Here is an 11,805-nt window from a genome sequence, read left to right as displayed (position 1 = left end):
GAGTCTTCTTATGCGTAGTCACGAAGGATTGCTGATGTAGATCGGGAGTACAATAGCCTTGACCTGTAGACTTGAATGGCTTGAATGGTAGTATCCTCCGTAGGGTCTCTTGGCTCCATATATATAGCGGTCATCATGCGATCTCGAGACTCCTTCTTTATCATTCTTAGATATAAACTTTCTTATTTAAGAGATATCCTAGGTACTTGTGGGAAATTTCTATACGCCAAGGGATTCTCTTCTCAGCACGGAAATATGCCACAAGAATATAGGAACTCCTATAGGATCTGGATGGTAGTTTTATACTACCCATTATCATAAAACTATGTGAGTACTTAGCAAAGTAACAAAGTATTTTCATCTAAAGACAATAATCATCATCTAAAGACACATAATAGAACTATGAGCATGGATGAAAATATTAGTCTATGCAACTTTCGCAAACAAACCAACAACAAAAAAGAAACAATTGAATTGCAACCTACTATTGTTTGTTATCTCACAGAAAGTCTTGAAAATCTCACATTTCTGGACACATAACCTGCATGCCAAAAGATTTCTTTTTATGAGTAACCCAACAATGCATCAAACAAGGAAGCTTCACCATTCACCAATCACCAGGCAAGCAATCATATAGAATTATAGAAATATTAGAAGCATCAGTACATGCAGAAATCCTATGTCCTTAACTTGTTGCTGACAACAAATGATGCAAGTTTAGGATAACACACAAGAACACCAGTACACAACAGAAAACAGATCGCATCCATATATTACAAACCAGAATTACAAAACCAACTCTAGTAGTCCAGCTCCAGTACTAGTTGCTCTCTACCACGCTATTAGGAAATGGAATGTTCTCGACATCATCCTTGTCATCTTCTTCCTGAAGAGTCATAATGATCAAGTTAGCCATGATGTAAACAAAAGAAAATTTTAGAAGACATATATATAACATGAATGAACATACCACAAGCATAAGAGCTCTCAAACCATTATGAGCACCTCTAATCTAGCTAGAAGCACACACCAGTCCCCCCCCCCACTATAAATGGCCATAGAGAACTCCGATAGTCATCTAAAACTCTACCCCAGTGCTAAAGATGATTCTGAAGATAGAAAGGTGGTTGGTATAGTAAAAAAAAAGTTCTTCACCATCTTTGACACTACCAAAAATCTATGTGCATTCAACTTTCACCACTTAAGCAAATTGAAATCTTTATTTTGTAAACTCTCATTCTTCTCATCTAGATAGATGGGAAGCTCGCTCTTTGATGGCTCCATAGAAGATGATTGCAAGAAGGACTATAACTCACTTGAGCTTGATGGTAAGGAGCTATTTGTAACCAAATTTATAAGCATCTGCCTTCTTATGCTATTGATCTGTATCATACTTTTCATATAACTTCTCTAACCTTTGTGAATATCATTTATCTCAATTTGAGCTTTTGCAGATTCGTACATCCTCCTAAAGCATCAGTCGATATATTTCATCTTGTACATTAGGTCTAGAATAATAGCAATTACCATAGAATTATTATTTTCTTTCCAATACTTGTTGAACTTATCCATCGTTGCAATTCTCATACCCTTCAAATTTGCATTACTAGAAGCACTTGCATCCCTACATGCAATCTTGATATTAACAATGTGAGGATAAAATAATTTGAAGTAGGATATGTCGAAGCTGAAAATGTTGTAGTAATTTCAGCCAAAGACGCAAGTATCGATTGAATGGTTTCAAACAATTCTCAATCTTCCCTTGTAGGTTCTCATTTATAGTTTATATCTAAATCAGCATAAGACACTAGTCCTTCCTTATAGACAATGAAAGTTCTTAACATATTGTATGTCGAATTCCACCTTGTCGACACATCAAGTTTGAGTCCCTTTCCAATTTTTAATGTAAAAGATCACCAAAATTCTACAAACTTGTGCATGCAAGATGGAGACTTCTTTATGTAGTTCACAAATTCTCTGACATTACTTATCAAAAGTGATATACCGTTATCCCATCATTCACGATCAAATTAACAATGTGAGCACAACAACGAATATGGAAATATTTTGCAATGAAAGAAGTTAATTGTCTAGCAACAAACTTATCCTTTAAACCCCTAACAACAACATCATTGTTGACAGCATTATCTAGAGTGATTGAGATGATCTTATCATCTATCTTTCATGCAATAACACATTCAAACACAACTTGAGCTATCATAGATCCAATATGTGGAGGGTCTAACTTGATGAAATTCAGAACACACCATTTTATATTCCAATTTTTATCAATATAGTATGCAACTAAACACATACATGAACGTGTCTGGTTGGATGTCCACAGATCAATAGTTAAAATTATGTTGACCACACCTTTAAGTCTCTTCAAAAGGGTTTCTCTCTCATACTCAAAAACCTTCATGCATTCATTTTTATGGTCTTTCTACTAATAAACCGATAAGCGGGATTTCAATACTTCATCAAGATGTTAAACCATGTGTGCTCTACCATCCTAAATGGATACTCCTGAACTATTATCATCTCAGCAATTAACTTTTGAGTTTTCTCATGATTATACTCACTAGGAGAGACCACAGTATGAAGACCAGAATCACCTGCCTTAGATGGAGCATAATTGAGAAGAACTTGGTTTTGTTTCTTTGCCAACTTGTTTAAGAACACGTCACACTTCTTCATATGTCTTCTAAGATGAGAAGCACTTGATCTTTGTGTATAAGAGTACAATTTATGTCAGAACATGCACTTTGCCTTCAAAATAAACACATCTTTCTCTGTCTTAGATGGCAATTTGATCTTCTCAAAGTTGTTCCGAACTTCTGAAAAAGATCAGCACCACTTGCACACCTTCACCTCCTGTTGTTGTTCTTACATCTTGGAGGGTTTGAACCATCATCAGAAAGATCAATTGGTTCTCCCTCTTGTGGCATTGACATATCAGACATGCCATTGTTCTTGTCAAAAGAATTTTCTTCTTGATCTTCCTCACCCGACAACTGCAAATACAAAAACTAAGGGTTAGCATCCAATAGTAGGTAGCAATTCTCATATGTGCTTCCTTTATCACCTGATGAAGGAAAAAAGAGAAAGGTTCCATCTTAAAAACTTCAAGTGTTCATAACCAAAGTAAAGTGAGCAATCTTCTTCATGGGCATCCCAAGCATTGAAAACTCACTCCACTAAGTCAGATAAGAGCTATCATTCAACAGATGTACACATAAATCCGAGGTGAACAAATATTTTGACTCCTATATGAGACAAGGGCCACCATTCATCATATGGATAGGACAACAAGAAAGTAACAACGTAGATCAGGATCTGAACTTGCTACACATATATACCTAAAGCAAAAGTTGTGACTATTCACAGCTGTATGAATATGGGATTCACTAAATAGATTGAACTTTCAAAAAAATCAATAAAGAGATTGTTCACACTGAAAGCAACTCCAGTCTCCAGGCACTATGCCTTTGCAAAAAGAAAAAAAAAGATGCCCCCTGAATTCCTGAAACTTTATGTCATCTAACCTTTTAAGATTCATATTTATTTGAATGAAGTAATACTTGTACAAAATGTCTTTTACAGTCATGCTCCTCTAGGCAAGCACCATTCTAGCAATGAATAGATACAACAAAAATAATAGCCAAAAAATGTTGAAGGATGAGATCCCTTGCCAGCTGTGGAGGACAAGACGTCACTGCCGCTAAAGAGATGATAGAGGCAATGACACCAGTGGAGGATCGGGATGCACCGAGCTTCACAATGACCTCACCACCAGCGGTGGCAGAGTGCCCCTTCCCTCCACGCGCGGTGAGTGAGCCGATGCTTGGTTGTCACTCCGGCTCCATGGTTTGTGGAATGGAAGCATGGGGTTGTGGGCCAGCCAGCTAGCGGTGGGCGGAGAGATGGTAAAAAAGTGGGATCTGAGGGTGGAGAGGTAGTGGGCCAGTAGGCGGAGACTAGAGAAGGCAGAAACATGCCTCGTGATAGGGCGTGTCTAGAGCTCCAGGCGACGGATGATGGGGTGAGGAACCCTAAACCTTGAGCCACTCACTGATGAAGTCTGTGTTTGACTGGACCGCCCACCGAGCCACTCCTGAGCTAGCTCAGGCTCAGCTCGTTTGGCCACCGAGATTGGAAGGCGGCTCAAAATTGGCTCATTTGACCACCTAGCCAAGCCATAGTCTAGTCGAGCAGGAGCTGACTCATGAGCCTTCAGCTTCATTTGCAGTCATACCTATAGCTTCTCTCTGACCGAACCTCACCATGGTGTCCCGCATCCTAGCCCGATAAAAGACCTTACCCCTCGCTGCCGCCCTCTCCCACACCGGTACCGGTGCCGGTGCCGATGCCAACATCTCTGGGGCACACACGCTCTCCTCTCTCCCCTGCTATCACGTTGCCTCGTCAGCCGTCGCACGGTCTCCCCTTGGCCTCAACAAGGTTTGCTCGTCTCCCTACCCCCCCCCCCTCTCGGCTCGTGGCTGCTTTCATATGGATTAGAGTGGGTGACTGTGATGTGAATCTTTCGTGAGAGATGCGCGCTTGATTTGATCCGTTGTCGTGCGATGATCTGGCTTGTAGCAGCCTTATACAGCCCTTGTCGTTTGATTTGCGTCTGTTTATTTGGGTGTGTAGAATTCTCTTGTTCAGTATCGTTGTGCGGGTTTACTTGCAGGAAATATGTAGTGTGCTTATGTAGTTATGTAATGATCCTATCATACCTCAAAAATTCTTTTCTTCAAACAAGTTCAGAGATAGTTTTCAGCTAGTGTCTTCGGAGAAGGCAGGCAAAATAACTCTTCGTCAATTTCATTTAAGTGCACAATAAGTCACGGGCGGTCGTCGATGGAAGATCTGACGGCTCTCATCAAATTTACTTTTCTTACCTCATTAATGCACTGTTGAACTGTTTAATTGGTGCTTAATGTTTGCTTAAGACTTGTAATTCCATGCTAAATCATGATTACTGTAATGATGCTTAACTAAGTGGACGATTGGATATTTTCATACCTAAATAGCATATTCTGGTATCTTAGGTTAGCTAGCAAATTTATCTTGTTCCGATCTGAAATTCTAATTGCAATTTCTTTCTGGATTTCTATCTCTATCGAACTTTGAATTCTTGGAGTCTGACAATGGGTATCAGAGCGTATACGCTCCTCGGATCTCAGTGGTGGGAGGATTGATAGATTGTTCAGGTTGTGCGGCGCGTCTGCACGTGAAATCCCGAGGCAATTGGATCCAATCAGCCCACTGGCGAGCTGGATTTAGGCTACAGTTTCGCGACTTGTTCGTGAGTAAAATCCTGGTGTCAATCTCCAGTTTGGGTGGCAGTAGACCCTAGAGGGCTTATAGCGAGAGATTCAGTCTCCTGCTACCCCTTTTGGTAATCAAGGTGGTGGTGTTGAAGTAATCACTGTGAAGGAGAACTCAAGATGGAACCAGGTGGAGATGAAGCTTGGAGGCAAGAGCTGGATGAATTGAAGAGGGAGATGGCTGATATGAGGCTTCTCAGGTCCGATTTAACGGAAATCAAGCAATTGTTGATGCTAAAGGGAGATAGTGCTCAGGTTAATCATAGGGGATTAGAGGAAAATCACAGAGCAATTCAATTTGGGGATCCCTCATTGGCTCCGAGTAATGGAATTCCTCACACTCCTACCTCTCGAGCTACTCCAGTAGTTCATTCTACAGGTTTTGAGCAGGTACCTACCAACTCCACCCAAATACCATGTCCAGTTAAGTTACATGTGTATAATGCTCCAGTAATTCCACATACAAGGCCATTAGGAGGTGGTAGATATCCACGTCTTCCTCAATACAACTCGGATGGTATAGGAATGTCACCTGGTGGAGGGGGAAATAGACTAGTTAGAGGTCAATCATAATATACAAGGGTTCAAATGGTGGATGACAATAGAAATTACTCAAATATGCATTATGCAGAGGCTATAATCAAAGGTCCATGATTAGAAATTCCTCTGTTTGGTGCTGATAACCCAGATGAATGGCTTTGACAATGTGAAAGATTTTTTGAGTTAACTGAGGTACCTTATGATTAGTGGGTTAACTTAGCAACAGCTCACTTGACTCGGAGAGCAGAAAATTAGCTCTCTGGACTGGGTATTCCATGGCAAATCATCAGCTAGGAGCAATTCAGTAGAATGATTCAAGACCGTTTTCAGTTCTGGGAATTCATGAGGCAGTAGCAAAGTTTCAAAATCTTAAACAAGAAGGGACCGTGAGTCAATATATTGATAAAATTGAAGAATGCATGGCAAATCTTATAAGAGAGCATCCATACCTACAAGATACATTCTTCTTAAGTTGTTTCATAGGTGGATTAAAGAATTATATACAGCACCAAGTTACTTGTCATCAGCCAGGAAATATGTTAGAGGCATATTGGTATGCTAACCACATTGAGCAAGCAAATACCTTCAAGAAGCCTTGGACTCAAGTTAAGCCAATTAGTAATATGAGCTGGCAAAACAAGCAGAATACATCCAAGGAAAGTCCTCGGTTACCTGATATAATCAATAGGGAGAAGGGTAAGTGCTGGTACTGTAAGAATAATTGGAATCCTCAACACAAGTGCAAGGTAAAAAGTATGCCACATGCTATTATGTGGGATGAGAATCAAGAAAATTCTAATGTGAATGACAATGAGGATAATACTGAAAATGGATATAAGACTGCTCCTGATAGTCCAGAATCACTTGAACAAATTACTGTGAAAAGTCAGGATCATGTCATGTTAGTGTCAGCACATACTATCTCTAGTACTATGGGACCAACCACTTCCTCTCTAGTGACATATATTAATGGTAAGAGAGCAGTTGCTCTTGTTGATAGTGGAAGTACACACTCATTCGTGGATTATGAGTTTACAATTCAAAATGATTGTAAGCTAACATATGTGAAATTGAAGAAGGTGACTGCACTAGTGGATAATCTATCATATATGGTACAGGACTTTTGCAATACCTTCAAATTGTTGAAGCTGGGTGTTTATGATTTCATATTGGGGGCAGACTGGATATATCAGCATAGCCCCATCAGTTTAGACCTCCAACAAAGATATTTGACTATAATTAAGAAAGAGACAACCATTAAATTTCTTGATCATACTACTCCTAGACCAAATTTTTTTGATAAATACTCTAAAGTTAGAACACCTGTTGAACAAAGGAGCTAGTGGGTATATGATACATATGCAACTAATACAAGAGGGTGATGCAATAATAGAAGCTGAATTGCCTCCTAAAATTGAAGAAGTTTTATTTGAATTTAGTGATATATTCAAAGAACCAGATGGTCTACCTCTAAAAAGAGATTGTGACCATGCCATTATCTTAAAGGAAGGAGCAAAACCTCCTAATGCGAGACCCTATAGGGTTCCACATTATAAAAGAGAAGCAATAAAAAATATTATTAGGCAGCTATTAGAGTCCAAATCCCTAAGGCCTAGGTTCAATCCCTTTTCTTCACCAGCAGTTTTAGTCGAGAAGAAAGATGGAGCATGGAGGCTATGTGTTGACTATAGAGAATTGAACTCCATAACTATCAAAAATAAGTTCCCAATGCCTGTAATTGAACATCTCTATTGAACATGGCACTATCTTGAGCATGTTACATGATCTGGGTTACAATGAGAAATGGATGAATTGGATTCATAACATCCTTGATTCTGGCTCCTCTGCTATTATTCTCAATGGGGTCCCAGGGAAAAATTTTATTGCAGAAGAGGGGTGTGCCAGGGGGACCCTCTGTTACTTCTTCTTTTTGTTCTGTCGGCTGAATTACTCCAATGTGTGATTAACAAGGGACATGAAAAAGGTCTTCTTAGTCTTCCAATCCCCTCTGTTAACTCAAATGACTTTCCCATAATTTAATATGCTGACGATACAATTTTATTTCTAAAAGCTTCACAGAAGGAGTTATTTTGTCTTAAAGTTTTGCTTGAGACCTTCTCTCAATCAACTGGGCTCAAATTTAACTATGCAACATGTTGTCTCATACCTATAAATCTTAGTCAAGAGAAAGCTGATTGTATGGCAGGTGTTTTTGGATGCAAGATTCCTTCCCTTCCTTTCACATATTTGGGGTTTCCTCTTGGAACCACAAAACCTAAAGTGGAAGACTATGCTCCACTTATGAACCAGACTGAGAGATGACTCAACTCTACTTCCAACTTACTCACTCATGCTGGTAGATTGCAACTCACCAATTCAGTCATTTTCTCCATCCCTACATACATGATGTGTACTTTGAAAATCCCTGTTGCAGTAATCAAGTATATTGATAGAGCAAGAAAACATGGTTTATGGAGGGATCTGATGTCAATGCAAAAAACAAGCCTCTTGTTGCATGGAAAAAGGTGACTAAGCCTAAATCTAAGGGGGGTCTTGGTGTAGTAAATCTCAGAAATCAGAATTCAGCCTTACTTCTCAAACACCTGGATAAATTCTACAATCAGAAGGATTTACCCTGGGTCAAAATGATTTGGGGAACTTATTATCAAAATGGGCAAGTGCCCCATGCTGTCACAAAAAAAGGATTTTTTTGGTGGAAAGATGTCTTGAAGCTCTGTGATCTATTCAAAGGCATTGCCACATGCTTAGTGGGAAATGGAAAAACTGTCCTTTTTTGGTCAGATATTTGGAATGATCACCTATTGGAAGATAAATTTTCTAGATTGTTTTCCTATTCAAAAAATAGGAATATTTCAGTTTCTGAATTTATAATCAACAATAGTATTGAAAGACAGTTTCATACTCTATTATCAACGTAGGCATATGAAGAATATCTCAAGTTACAAGAACTCATTCAACAGATGTAGATACAAGATAATGAGAAATATGTATGGCATTACATTTGAGGATTACATGTGTACTCATCTAAGAAATGCTACAATCTGCCCTACGAACATATCACTCTCCCACACCCTTTCAGTTTTTGGACTGGATTTCTTTTTTTAGAATCCCAGATCCAAATGAAAGGGTGTGGGAGAGTGATATGTTCGTAGGGCAGATTGTAGCATTTCTTAGATGAGTACACATGTAATCCTCAAATGTAATGCCATACATATTTCTCATTATCTTGTATCTGCATCTGTTGAATGAGCTCTTGTAACTTGAGATATTCTTTATATGCCTACGTTGATAGTGGAGTATGAAACTGTCTTTCAATACTATTGTTGATTATAAATTCAGAAACTGAAATGTTCCTATTTTTTGAATAGGAAAACAATCTGAAAAATTTATCTTTCAATAGGTGATCATTCCAAATATCTGACCAAAAAAGGATAGTTTTTCCATTTCCCACTAAGCATGTGGCAATGCCTTTGAATAGATCACAGAGCTTCAAGACATCTTTCCACCAAAAAAATCCTTTTTTTTGTGACAGCATGGGGCACTTGCCCATTTTGATAATAAGTTCCCCAAATCATTTTGACCCAGGGTAAATCCTTTTGATTGTAGAATTTATCCAGGTGTTTGAGAAGTAAGGCTGAATTCTGATTTCTGAGATTTACTACACCAAGACCCCCCTTAGATTTAGGCTTAGTCACCTTTTTCCATGCAACAAGAGGCTTATTTTTTGCATTGACGTCAGATCCCTCCATAAACCATGTTTTCTTGCTCTATCAATATACTTGATTACTGCAACAGGGATTTCCAAAGTACACATCATGTATGTAGGGATAGAGGAAATGACTGAATTGGTGAGTTGCAATCTACCAGCATGAGTGAGTAAGTTGGAAGTAGAGTTGAGTCATCTCTCAGTCTGGTTCATAAGTGGAGCATAGTCTTCCACTTTAGGTTTTGTGGTTCCAAGAGGAAACCCCAAATATGTGAAAGGAAGGGAAGGAATCTTGCATCCAAAAACACCTGCCATACAATCAGCTTTCTCTTGACTAAGATTTATAGGTATGAGACAACATGTTGCATAGTTAAATTTGAGCCCAGTTGATTGAGAGAAGGTCTCAAGCAAAACTTTAAGACAAAATAACTCCTTCTGTGAAGCTTTTAGAAATAAAATTGTATCGTCAGCATATTAAATTATGGAAAAGTCATTTGAGTTAACAGAGGGGATTGGAAGACTAAGAAGACCCTTTTCATGTCCCTTGTTAATCACACATTGGAGTAATTCAGCCGACAGAACAAAAAGAAGAAGTAACAGAGGGTCCCCCTGGCACACCCCTCTTTTGCAATAAAAATTTTCCCTGGGACCCCATTGAGAATAATAGCAGAGGAGCCAGAATCAAGGATGTTATGAATCCAATTCATCCATTTCTCATTGTTACCCAGATGATGTAACATGCCCAAGATAGTGCCATGTTCAATAGTATCAAAAGCCTTTTCAAAATCCAACTTCGAAACTATAATCTCCCTTTTGGAGTGTTGACATTGGTGTAAATACTCAAAAGTCCAGGCCAAACAGTCATGAATAGTTCTGCTTTTTGATGAAACCATATTAGTTTTGATGAATGATAGGAATGATACTAGCTTGTAATCTTTTTGCCAGCAGCTTATTGAGTAATTTAAGGGTACAATTCATTAGAGAGATGGGTCTGAAATCATTAATCCCAACTGGATTGTTATTTTTTGGAATGAGGGTGATGAAAGAATTATTGATGGCCTGAAGACTAAGATTGTCATTGAAGAAGTCATTACAGTAAACATAGAAGTCATCCTTGATGATATGCCAACATCTTTTAAAGGAGAGACCATTAAAACCATCAGGACCTAAAGATTTGTCATTAGGCATATGAAGAACCATTCTGTCAATTTCTTCCATACTGAATGGAGCAGAAAGATTCTCTAAATTTTCATGCTTCTTCACAAGATCATCCAGATTAAAATGCATTACTGGATTAGAAGACATCCCCATTCTAGTTTTGTAGGCTTCAAAAAGAATGGTTGCTTTTTCCATGTGTTCAAAAACAATCCTCCCATCTTGAGTTTCCAAGCAAGTGATAGTATTGTGTCTAAATCTTTCTATGGCAGCAGCATGGAAGAATTTAGTACTTTCATATCCAAATTTTATCCATCTGATAGTGTATCTCTTCTTCCAATATTCTTTTTTGTATTGTAATAATCTGATGATGTGGCTCTTGAGAATTGTCCTGAAATTTCTTTCTTGAATGTAGAGTGGTCTCTATTCTTCTAGTTTATCCAAAATTTCTAAGACAATATTGCATTCTTTAATTAGATTGTTCAGTTTAGAGATGTTCCTACTCCAATTTTTTAAAGCTCTTCTCAGGATTTTTAATTTAGCTGAGATTTTGGATGCACTATTATTGGCCTTGACCTTAGAAGACCATACACTTTCCACAATTTAAAAAAAAAAACCGGATGATCAATCCAAAAAATTTCAAATCTGGAAGTCTTTGCCTTTGGAATAGAAGTGCTTATCTGAGCCACACAAGGTATATGATCAGAAACAGGTTTTGCTAGAGGTAGCAAGAGGGTGTTTGGATTGTCAGAAGACCAATTGATTGAGGTAAAGCACCAATCTAGTTGTTCCAATAAAGGATTCTCTTGCATATTACTCCAGGTATACTTTCTTCCTTTGAGAGGAATTTCTAATAGCCGAAGTTACTGATTATTTCATTGAAAGTAGACATATCATTCAAATTGCCTCCCTCTTTATTTCTATCAAACAAAGCTCTATAGAAGTTGAAGTCCCCAATAAACATCCAATGTGAGAATCATTAATACTGAGGTTATTAATCCAGTGGACAAAGTCATCCCTTTCTGGACCTTGACAAGGACCATAGAC

This window comes from Phragmites australis, chromosome 9 (genome assembly GCF_958298935.1).
Source record: "Phragmites australis chromosome 9, lpPhrAust1.1, whole genome shotgun sequence".
Taxonomy (NCBI): Eukaryota; Viridiplantae; Streptophyta; class Magnoliopsida; order Poales; family Poaceae; genus Phragmites; species Phragmites australis.
Note: the sequence above shows the minus strand (reverse complement) of the source record.